Source organism: Sus scrofa, chromosome 3 (genome assembly GCF_054392235.1).
Source record: "Sus scrofa isolate SSC_HxYL_T2T_F1_AM1 chromosome 3, Sscrofa_HxYL_maternal_Yorkshire_Landrace_v2.0, whole genome shotgun sequence".
Classification (NCBI taxonomy): domain Eukaryota; kingdom Metazoa; phylum Chordata; class Mammalia; order Artiodactyla; family Suidae; genus Sus; species Sus scrofa.
In genome coordinates, this window is record NC_139385.1 from 97,527,598 (window position 1) to 97,539,929 (window position 12,332).

Sequence of the window (12,332 nt, forward strand, 5' to 3'; positions counted from 1 at the left end):
CCAGAAAAGACAAAACAACCAAGGACTTGAGACCTGTAGGCATAAACATTAGTTCACCTCATCAGGTAGATATTCCTGACCAGCCAAGTTTCTGGTAGTTGGTAAGGAACATAGAATAAGTGGAACATGGAATGATGTCATGACTACTAACAACCTAAGGTTATAACCTGGGGCAGAAGAGCAACCTCTGGTTTCACAGAATTATTACTTATGTTCTCTGGTGGTAATGTCCTCTCTTGGATACTAGGACCTTCAAACCCACACAGTCTATGGTTTAAAGAGAAGAAACAATTTCTTCAGTGGATTATAAGTTAAAATAGTGAGAGAGGAAATTTTCACCTCCACCTCTCAAATATGAAGAATGTAATGACTAATGGATAAACAGGCTGTTCTAGAATGTTCTTTCCTCAATCTTTACAAGGGGACGTCTTATTTATACAAGACTCCACTCAAATGTAACCTCCTCAAAGAGGTCTTACATGACCACTTGTTGTCTAAAGTCACATTCTCTCCACCCCTACAATCTGTCTCTATTTTACTTATGTTTGTTCCCTTCCTAGCATTTCACATGTTCTAAAATTATTCTTTATTTCCCTTTTATTCTCTTCCTTTTGCAACTCCATGAAGGCTATGATTTTGTCTTATCTCTTCAGTACCTAGAACAGTGACTGATATATAGATAATGCTCCCAAGTACTTTCAAATAACATAAGGATTGATGGCCTCCAAGGAAAAAAGCAAGAAGTAACCATGTGCCAAATTTCAAGTGTGAGCTACAAGATTCCTAGAGAAGGCATCTTCTCTACAAGGGGGAACTCAAAAGTATATTTCTAGAACTGACAAAAGGATTCTAAAATGTTCTGTAATGATTTGTACTCTTTATCTTAAAGTGGTAGCAATACTGTATGAATTTAAACAAAATGAAAATACTGATTTTTGAGAGGAAGAGCCCTAGAAGTGACCCATATTGACACCTCTTTAAGAGCAGCAAAGTGAAGTTTGGAATGTATAGTTCAAGAAGGACTTGCTTACATTGTGAGAACTGGGAGGAAATTTCTGAGAGCTGTGAGGACTGTGTCTTATTCTGCCATATCATGCCATCGCCCAGCGAATCTCCTGGAATAAGGATGGGAAGTGGAAGAGTTGGAGAAACTTTGTGAAATGCTTTAGCATCCACAACACAGAAGTGAAATCAGGCCACACCCAGAAACAAATTGCCACATTGGAAAATGCAGCATCTGAAGTGCCTTGCATGTCTTAGGAGGAAAGTGACAAACCGCAATGCTGTAACTTCTCACCCATCTGACCAAACAATCTCAATCTTCTCATGTTTTTTGAGGCATAGAGTGGGCAGGTCTGTTCCCCATTACTAATTCATTGATCTTGACTTAGGAACAATTTGGGGATGGAGCCTGTGGCCCACAACACATCAGTCACAGATAACAAAGCACACACAACAAGTACCCTAGTTTATAAATAATAGGCCCTCCAAGAACACATATGACATCCCAAGTGCTGGATGGTACTTCCGAAAGCTCCAAGAGAGCTGAAAATCACATACAGGCAAGCAAGTCCCTGATGAATACACATCTAAGGAGCTGTGCCTGCATTGTTTATTCCAGCAACTTTATGGAATAAATTACACACAACAGATTAGTTTCAGATGGCAGGATATGAACAGCTGATTTGCAGTATAAAGGAAAATGAACTCCCACTTTTGACCCAACTACTTCCCATCTCAAGCATTTCAGACTCAGAATCCAGATGTAATCCATTTTGAAAATGCAATGGAGATCAGAAAGTTGATAAGTGGTGAGGATTAGAGATTTCAAAAAGCAATTTTTGACTATTGTTAACTCATTATATTGTCCTATGATTTTTGGTTGTTGATGTATGTGGAAACCATGGGTAAAATTGAACCCATCCTTCCTCCTTCCATTCATTATGCACACAATCACAAATAAATCTTTTGCTGACATTTCCTACCTGAGCAGGGATTCTATAATAGATTCAACTCAATACACATTTAAAAATCTCACTAGGACAAAGGGACATAATGTCTTTTTTCTCCCCGCCATTTAAAAAAAAAAAAAAAAAACAGTAAAATTGGTGTATAGTTCTATACATTTTTACTCTATGTATAGTCATGGAACCATCACTGCAATCAGGGTTACAGAACAATTCCCGCACCACCCAAATTCTCTGGTGCTACTGCTTTATAATCTTCCACCTACCTTTAACCACTGGCCTCTTCTGTTTCACTATGGTTTTATCTTTTCAAGAGTGTCAAGAATATAACTCTTTTCATACAGATTCTCACACAGAAAAATGTCTTTGAGATTTATCCAAATTTTTGCTTATCTTAATAGTTTGTTCATTTTCACTGCTGAGTAGTATTCTATTGTATAAATGTGTCACAGTTCGTTTACCCACTCACCTATTGAAGTATTTTGAGTTATTTCCACTTTGTGGTAATTATGAATAGAGCTCCTGTAAACATTTTTCTACAAGTTTTGTTATGAATTTAAAATTTCATGTCTCTTGAGTAAATACTTAGGAGTGCATCACTGGGTCACATGGTACATGTATGTTTAACTGTATAAGAAACTGCCAAAGTTTTCCCAAAGTGGCTGTATATAATTTTTTTCATAAGCGAAATAATAAAAACCATTAAAATTGTACACGCATGTTTAGGTGATTCCAACAATGTTATTCACCATTATAAAATATCCTCAAAATAATCATAAGCGTTTGATTTCATTTTTTCCTTTTCACTTTGAAAACTTAACCGTCTTTAATATTTTAATATGATTTTAAAAACAAAATTAGATGCTTGATAAATGTAGAAATGTAAAGGCTAAGCAATCTATTTATAAATGAGGAAATTTTAGTGAGAGAGAAAGAACCAGGGAAAGTTTTTATCACAGCTAAGCTTGTGCAATTTAACCCAGTGTCATATGCATCAAGTCCAAATTTCGATTCATAAATAAGCCTCCCCCTCCCTTCCTCCAAAAACTTCCACCCCAAGGCTAATCACAGAAGAAGAAAACTGGAACATGAGCACCAGCCAGAAAAGATTCACAGTTGCCACTCTTCAGTTGCTACTTTAATGGGAAACACATGTGCAAGATACCACCCAGGAGACAACTGACCAGTGTGTTCTGAAAAAAGGAACGTCACCAGAAAATGAGCCACACGAGATGGCTTATTCTCTCGGACAGGCTGCACCCAGAAGAGGGTTGATAGCATTTTTGTTCTTATATAAATATGTGCTGGTCCAAAGATGAGATGCTGGGACAGAAAAATAATCTGTCGCAATAGAGTTGAAGGCAATGATTTGAATTAGCCCTGACAACTTATCTCATCTACATGCCCTGAAATCGGCTTACCCTCAGATTTGGGGAGTTCTTAGCAAAGTTAATATAAGAAGAAATCCTGCAATGGAAGTGGAAGAAAGGACATAGTGATGAAAATAATTATTAAATAATAATTCTAAAACTCATTAGCTGCCTCCTACTACAGTAGCCAGCCCTGTTCCAAGGCTATACACGCAGCATCTGATTATATACTTAATTTACAGAGTAGGGATTAACTCCACTGTTTTAACTCAGGGTGCCATATCAAAATAGGTAGACCAAGTGGCTTAAACTTATTTCTCACAGATCTGGAGAAGAATGAGATCAAGATGCTAGCCAATTAGATTCCTGACAAGGGCTCACTTCCTGGCTTGCAGAGGCCACCTTCTAGCTGTGACCTCATGTGGTAGAGAGGAAGCAAGTTCTCTGGTTTCTTCTTGTAAGGAGACTAATCATATTATGAGGCCCCCACCCTTATGACCTCATCAAAATCTAACTAACTCCCAAAGCCCTATCTCCAAATACCATACATTGAGGGTTAGAGGGAACACAACACGTGAATTTGGGGGAACACAATTCAGACAACAGCATCCACTTTACAAATAAATGATGTTTTAAGAGACTGTGGAGTTTACAACAGATCATTCAGTCAGCAATCAGCAGAGCTGGAACTTGAGTCCAGGACTGTCTGACTATAGGAAATTATATCTACTATTTTTTTAATGCCCACTAAGGGCCAGGTACATCTACACAATATCTCTAATCTTCACATAAAACTTTCTAAGCCGATATTCTTCCCATTTATAGATATGGAAACTCTGGCCCAACTCTGGAACAATCTGAACCTAATTTATTGCACCTAATGAATCCTAGTGATTCTAAAAATATGGTCCTCAGACGAGCATCATCACCATCTTTACTTGGCCACTTATTAGAAATGCAGATTCTTGGGCCAAGCAGCAGACCTACTGAATTAAAGTCTGGGGGGGTGATTCCACAATACATGTTTAACATACCTTTAGGTGATTCTGACCCATGCTAAAGTTTGAGAACCATTTGTGTACTCCATAAATCTACTGGAATAATTAATAGATTCAAAGCACAATAATAAGTGGTAGATTCAAATACACATGTGTTTGTGGCTATGGCCTTTTGCTATACTGTACTGCCCCATCCCAACTTTACCAAGGGAAGGTGGTGGGGATGGAGTATGTTTTAAATGAAGCGTGATTACAGAGCATAGTTATACCTACAATAATGTCATACAAGGAAATGTCAGAAGGACAGTGTCTTAGCATTGACAGTGGTGTTTTCCACCAACCAAAGAAAACACCTGCGATATGAACTAGAAAACCAAGCTTTGTGAAACTGTTATTTAGATCTGACGGTTTTGTAACCCATTGAGTGAAAATGAGAAATCTAGTATGGAACAAAGCAGTTCTTCTAAAATAATGAAGTCCATCCCCATTTGATTTATTTTTTAAAATCATGTTTAATTAATGTAATCAGTCACTGTTTTATCTACAAATAGTTGCTGTATAGTTATTCCCTTTTTACCCTCCAAGGGACAAACAATATTACATTCCATTTTGGAAGTTTGGACAATTTATAGAAAGGGACAGGAGTCTGCCCATAATGGAAATTGGTAATTTTTGGAGAGTAATGAAGGTAGGTGCTTGATTTCACACCAAGGGCCTTTTAAAATCATTTACAAAGTCAAAAGCACTTCAAAAATAAAGTTATTTCAACTACAAATATGATCATCTGCTCTCATGATCAATTTCACCTCTAAAACCTTTTATTACTATTAACAGTATTAATGGACATGTGTTAGTCACTGCTTTAAGCATTTAACATGTGGTGAAACTCATTTAATCATCACAAACATGTGAGAGAGATTCTAGGATCATTCCCATTTCTCAGATGAGGAAATTGAGACTCAGAAAGCATAAATAATTTGCCAGAGCACCTTCAGTCAGGAAGTACAATACTCCAGAATAAGCCTATAAATAAGTACTTACTGGACATTCATTCAGACCCAAACCTTTGGCTCTGGATGGATGAGTTTAGAGTTGCTCTGCATCTGGATTAGTTCCAAAGGTCCATCTGTGAGCCTGCCTGCCCCTTGGCCTTGGTACTCCATCTAGATAAAATAAAGGAGAGCAGCAAAGTGTTGATGTGGTAGACCTCACAGTACCCTCCATCTACTGGGAGATGGAGATCAAAGTGATAAAGGGACAGAGTGGGAATCGTTTTTCTATTTGCCTGTTTGTTTTCCACTTGCTTCTTGAAAACAGACCTATTAATCATGTAGTTTATGGTTTTGATAATTTCACTGATACCTAACACATTTGAGTCAATGAGGCAAGAATAGTAAGATCTGTGGACATCGAAACTTCTCATATGGAAGAGGCATTAAAATCCTTTAAAGGAGGAGTTCCCGTCGTGGCGCAGTGGTTAATGAATCCGACTAGGAACCATGAGATTGAGGGTTCGGTCCCTGCCCTTGCTCAGTGGGTTAACGATCCAGCGTTGCCCCGAGCTGTGGAGTAGGTCGCAGACGCGGCTCGGATCCCTCATTGCTGTGGCTCTGGCATAGGCTGGTGGCTATGGCTCCGATTAGACCCCTAGCCTGGGAATCTCCATATGCCGCGGAAGCGGCCCAAGAAATAGCCAAAAAAAAAAAAAAAAAAAAAAAATCCTTTAAAGGAGTTCCCGTCGTGGCTCAGTGGTTAGCGAATCCGACTAGGAACCATGAGGTTGAGGGTTCAATCCCTGGCCTTGCTCAGTGGGTTAAAGGATCCGGTGTTGCCGTGAGCTGTGGTGTGGGTTGCAGGCGCGGCTTGGATCCCGCGTTGCTGTGGCTCTGGTGTAGGCCAGCAGCTGTGGCTCCGATTCCATCCCTAGCCTGGGAACCTCCACATGCCGCAGGAGCGGCCCAAGAAATGGCAAAAAGACAAAAAAAAAAAAAAAAAAAAATCCTTTAAAAACATATCACCAGCCAGCAAAAAATTTTTTTATACTTTTCTGCTTCAGAGTTGTAGATAGGTGTGACTTAAGCCCTAATTAGGAAAGACTTTATGTGACTTATAATAGCAGATGTTCTTTTAAGTAAACGTTTCATATTCTTCTACCAAAAACAAAGCTGTTTTCAGTAGAAAACAGCATGTTGAGGTAGAAAAGGCTTCCCAAAGAAACTGTTGTAATTTTTGATTCTGTTCTAATTTGCAAAGTTCATCTGAGCCTAAGACCATTTTGTGTAGCTGACAGGACATTTGCTCAGTGGCTTTTGCCATTCTTACATCCTGATTTCTTTTTCTCTACTGATTTCTCACTCTCTCATTCTTTTTTCCCTTTCTTCTTCCTTCTCCTCACAGACACCTCTGCTCCTCCCATCCAATCTAATTCTATTCATTGACACCTTAAAGAACACTATTAGGAAAGGAGGGAAAGGTTTTGTAACATTTGTGGGACTTTTAGTGCAGTAACTAAGGGTCTATGCTGGCCTGGCTAGACTTGTTGCATATCATTTCCAACTCCCCAAAACTGGGTAGATTGAGCACCTCCTATTTTGAGTCCCTCTTTCATTGCTCTATAAGCATTTGAATTCATTAGATATGGTTGGGAGCTTCAGATAGAGAAGAGACACGGTCCCTAACTTCAAGGAGTTCATGCTTGCCTGGGGGACAAAGTGGAAGATGGTAGTAGGTTTATGGATAACGAAGCTCTCCCTGGTTAAGCTGGACCCAAGTTAATTGAAGTAGGAGACAATTTCCCTTAAGTTCCTTTATGAAAGACATCTTGTCAGGCATCATATTCACAGCAAATCTCCCTAGGTCAAGGATGGAAAGCTTTCTGGGACAACAATGAGTTTTGGAATCAGGTCTACTTAAGTCCAATATCACTTCCTATGTCCCAAGCATCACGGTAGACACTTCATATATTTTAACTCATTTGATTCTTACACAAAACCTTATAAGTACTATTGTTATCACCTCCATTTCATAGATGAGGAAATTAAGGGACAGAGATGCCAAGTAACTTGCCAAGATGACACAGCTAGTACATGGTGGGACTATGATTTGTCCCCAGGTTATCTGGCTATTGTTCATCATCCTATTAAGAGGAAAATCAAGGAAGACGCACTAACCTCAGCTGAAATCAGAATACAAAAACTGGCAGTCCTCAGTTTATGAGCTTTGTTTGGTTTGATGGTGTTTTAAAAATCAGGAGAGTTTAGGAGTTCCTGCTGTGGCACAGTGGATTAAGGTTCTGGCAAAGAGTCTGCAGTGGCTTGGGTCACTGCTGAGGCAGGTTCAATCCCCAGCCCAGAGCAGTGGGTTAAGGATCCAGTGTTGCTGCAGCTGTGGCATAGATTGCAACAGCACTCAGATTCGATTCCTGGCCCAGAAACTTCCATATGCCACAGGTGACTTAAAAAAAAAAAAAAAAAAATCAGGTGAGTTCACATTAAAGCCTATATTTCTGACTTCTTTGGAGAAAAGTTGGAAGATCTGGCAGTATACAGACCACATCCTTATGGAAACAAAGCTGCTGACTAGTGCCTACTCTCTGGACTGGGCACATGTTCTCCAACTCACCATAGTTGCCAGGGCTCACAGCTGTATTAGGCAGGCCCCCACTTCTCTTCTGACCTGCACATGCATTTGAGTTTGTGATCCAGAATTAGGCAAAGCTCTAACCATAGTCCATAAACATATCCATAAAGGCAAAAGAACTACATTTAATAACATATATCCAATGGCTATAATGTTTCAATGACAGGAAAGAGCAAATAAATGATGGAAAGAGGTCTGAATAAAAAGCAGTCAACAACCAGGTTCAAATCACAACCATTTGCTTATGCTTAGACAAGCCTTTGAGCCATAGGTGCAGAAATTATAAAACACTGCTACTCTTCGCCACATCTCCAAACCTAAACAAAAAGCCAAAAAAGAGGCTTCCTTATAAATCATGGGGCTAAGACCCATTTGCCTTTAATATTAAAATCATCCTTCTCTGTTTGGCATTGCTAGAAGAGATAGTTTTAATTTTTACGTACTGCTTAACCCAAATAATACCATCTAAACTATTTTTGTTTCTTAAACTCTTGAGGCCTTGCTGATTGGTATGATCTTAGAGAAACAGACAGTTATATAGCAAAACTCTTCTAGAAACCTGGAGAATGTAGGGAGAAAAAGGCAGGGAGTTTTCTATGGGTAAAACTATGAGAGAAGAGAAATCTTAATTTACAGGTAAAGAAACTGAGATTAAAAAGTTATCCAAGACCACAGAGCCGACTGACCCAGTATACTCTGAACCCAGTCCATGTTCTCTCCAAGACTTCACGCTACCTTCCTCAGAGCCTATCTACCTGAAAAATAATGTTTAAATAAGTAATCTATGGTATCAATATTTGTACCAAAATGATAGCATACCCCTGTATTTAAAAGTTTTCCTAACAGATATATCTTTGATCTGGAGGGATCTCTAATATTGCTTATCAATGACCCTACTTTTGTAACATGTGAATTTCTTTTTTGTTTTACATTTTAAGTTTTATTAAACTGAGATCAGAGAAAATCTCACCTTTTTAACAGTTTATAATCATGTTATTTTAGTGTAAACCTGCAGTAATGCTTACTATATTTACAAATCTCTAAGTGAAATTTTTAAAACCATTTTCATCCTCTAATCTCTCCTGTCCTGCCTTCTTAGAAGTACACAAAGCATTTCAACCACTCCCAAATTCCCTCTTGTAATACCCTTAATGATTCTGAAATATTTTGTTATTCCCCAAACACCGCCCTAAAGACAAATCATTGGACTCCAGGCTCTTTGCACTGCCAAGTTGAACAGAGTTCAAATGTTCTTTCTAACCAAACTCTAACTTACAACAAAGACACATATAGTAGATGATGTGTAAGATATTCCAAAAATACCAAGGCAAGAGGGAAAAAAAAATCTGTGTCATCAAGAGGTCCTCCCGGAACTTCTAATCTTGAATAATTATTTTTATCAAGATCCTGTAACCTGATTATTATACACGTGTAGATCCATATTACTAATAAGTCAACTTTCATTTTAATAATGTATAGTTTGATTTCTCACATCCAAAATAATTAACATTTTAAAATTTATGATTGTTTCTTTGCTTTAGATGTCAAAGCATGCACAAGAACTTGACAAAAAAAAAAAAGGAAAACAATTTTATCCATTTTATCCTGATAAATAAAAATTTTAAATAAAATTATAAAGTATTTAACATAGAGTCCATGGTATGATACAGAGCACAAATAGGGCAGTTTCCAAAATGATATAAAGTCTATTAGGATTTCCTTTTATGTCAAAAAAAAAAAAAATGGCCCATGGAAGAACAGTTTTCAGAATGACAAAAGCATAGCCAAGCACTTCTTCCCCTAGAAGGTTCACCAAAATGCACACTCCCTTGAATGAAGCCTTCATTCCAGACCCAATTCTTGCCCAAGTTTACTAGGAGTTTTGCTCAGGCTCATCCCACTTAGAAGATCTTTGGAGACATTCAAAGTTTAAGGTAAGTTCTCCTTGTTATTTTCAAATTGTAATAACATAAAAGCAAATGGCATAAAGCCACATTAAAATGATTGAACTTAAAACTTTTCAAACTATAAGCACCTTGAACACAAGGATTCTCCTTTTTTCTGTTGCTATTGCTTTACTTGCACCTGGCATAATGCAAAGCACATAGAAGATACTTAATAAATTCAGTACTGTATGAATGGGGCCGTTCTAAAAATCTCTGTTATTGCCCTGCAATTTCCAAAGCTTTAATCACACATTTCCCCTAATTTAGCTCACTAATCATAAAGTCATATAGCCAGAAAGGAAAGAAATCTCAGAGACCAAAATGCAGTTTGCCTGTCCATCAACTCACTTATTTACAGTTTGAGAGCTAAAAGGCACATTGGAAGTTGCCTTTGAATTCTCTGATTTCACATACTAAGAAGCTAAAATTTAAATTCTTAAGTTAAGTGGTTTAGCCTTGATTATCCAGCTGAGAGGTACCAAAGCCCTCCCTATTGTTTCCTATATCAGCCTCTCCTGTTAATTCCCACCAAAGAAGTACCTGTAGACTTGAGGATGTCATCTTTAAAATTCTCCCAGAAATCTCATGTGACTTCCCTTAGGGTGTGGTTGAAGGGGCCACAGTTTTAATATACTCTCCTAATAGCCAGGAGTTTTTACTCAACTGACAAGTATGTGTTGACTGACCTGCAAGGTCTTGTGTGTGTGTATTGGCGGGGTGGGGTTGTGGGGAGAGGCTGGCCTTTTGAGTGCATCTGAAAACTTGAAATGTTTTATTGTTTTTAAATTATTTCATGTATAGCTCAGGTGGTAAGGGTGGCGTGGGGTGGAATAAAATTTTTTTCCTGCAAGTATTGAGACAGAGAGGCAAAACCTCCAATTTGGCCACAAGAGGGCAGCTACAACATTTCCTCCTTGATCTTTGCAGTGAAACTGTGACAAACTGGGCATTTTAGTGCTCAGCCTGCCACAGAATCACTGATGGCACCTTTCAACTGAATTCTCAATATGTCACAATTTTCTCACGTTGTTTCGTGGGACTTTTTTGGTTTGTTTTTAAACAACTTATTTTCCAACTTCTTTCCAGATCTAGAGAGCCCTCTTTTAGAACTCTGGGCCAAGATTACCATCTACAAAGATCTTTGGAGACCAGTAAATAGTTAGGCTAATTTGGAAAACCACAGAAAATGTTTCATTTTAATTATGTTTGACCCCAGATAAAAATAAAAACACTATGATCGTTTGATTCCACCACACTTAATAAAGCTTGTCCTAAGTGCTTTATGGGATTTGCCAAATATTTGCCTCATCTCATAACCTTCATTTGTCATTCCCATTTTTGTGATATCCTGAAATCTTTCAAGTCACAATTTATTGTGGAATTTTACCACTGAGCTAAACAGTGGGAGGTCTGCAAACAAAAAAGCAGGGATTCATGATAGCTAAATTCCATATTCTTATAGTTCTACAAAAACACAAAATCAAATGTATTTCATTTTGTAGGTGAATAGAGTTGAAAGTTAATTTGAAAAGTAAATGCTAAGTTGTGTGTGTGTGTGAGTGTGTGTGTACATACTCAATAGTAATTATCAATAGCTAGTTTGGATATTTACTAATTTCTTATTTTGTAGTTTTTGAAGAAGTAAATAAAGATGTATTTCCTTCAAACTTTTCTTGGGGCCTTCTTGAACCATCCTATTTAAAATGGCGATCTCCCCCCCACCCCTGTATATCCTGTCATCATTCCCTATTGCATTTTTCCTCTATAGCATTTATCAACATCCAATATACTCTATATTGTTCTTGGTTTTTGTTAGTCTCCTGCACAAACACCCCCTCCCCAACTAGAATAAAAGCCCTATGACAGAGGGAATTGTGTCTGTTCTGTTTATCTCCATGTTCTCAAAGCTTAGAATGGTGCTTAGGGCATCCTAGGAACTCAATAACTCAGCAACATGGTTAAATCACAAAAATTGGAGCATTTATGCTAGAAACTGACACTTTTACATCTCTGGTATTGCTAGATTACTACAGTACATTTGAGGAGACCTCCTCAAAATAGATAATAACCCACTTAATTGTAATTGAAGCATATTTCTTAGAGCAAGTATCTTAAACAATATTCGGGCTCATGATTTTTGCTGAGAGTATCTTCTTGAATGCTCAGACCCAGGTCCTGTTTCCCAGAAGTCAAACCTGGACTGAATTCTCAGTGAACAGGGTGCTTCAAGAGTTGTCACAGCGTCACATGGCCAAAGCAGTGGGATAAGGGAAAGAGCAGTGACTTAGTGATAAGGAGCTTATAGTTCTAGTTGGTCTCTGTTACTAAAAAATCAGCAGCCAAATGATCCATTTAAATTGTTAGTGCTTTAATGTACTTATCTAAAAAATGGGTATACCACTTTGGCCTATA

At 38.0% G+C, this 12,332-nt stretch overlaps 1 protein-coding gene across 42 annotated transcripts in view; it reads right to left on the reverse strand.

Moving 5' to 3' along the window:
• CCDC85A (coiled-coil domain containing 85A) overlaps nucleotides 1-12,332 on the reverse strand; it is a 691,220-nt gene that overhangs the window by 390,983 nt on the left and 287,905 nt on the right. For 24 of the 42 annotated variants that reach the window (XM_085019232.1, XM_085019265.1, XM_085019254.1 and 21 more), the window contains one exon: nucleotides 5,377-5,498. The exons of the other annotated variants lie outside the window; for them this stretch is intronic. The gene's annotated coding sequence lies outside the window, so the exon portion shown is untranslated. The remainder of the gene's footprint in view (nucleotides 1-5,376; nucleotides 5,499-12,332) is intronic. 42 annotated transcript variants of the gene reach the window in all.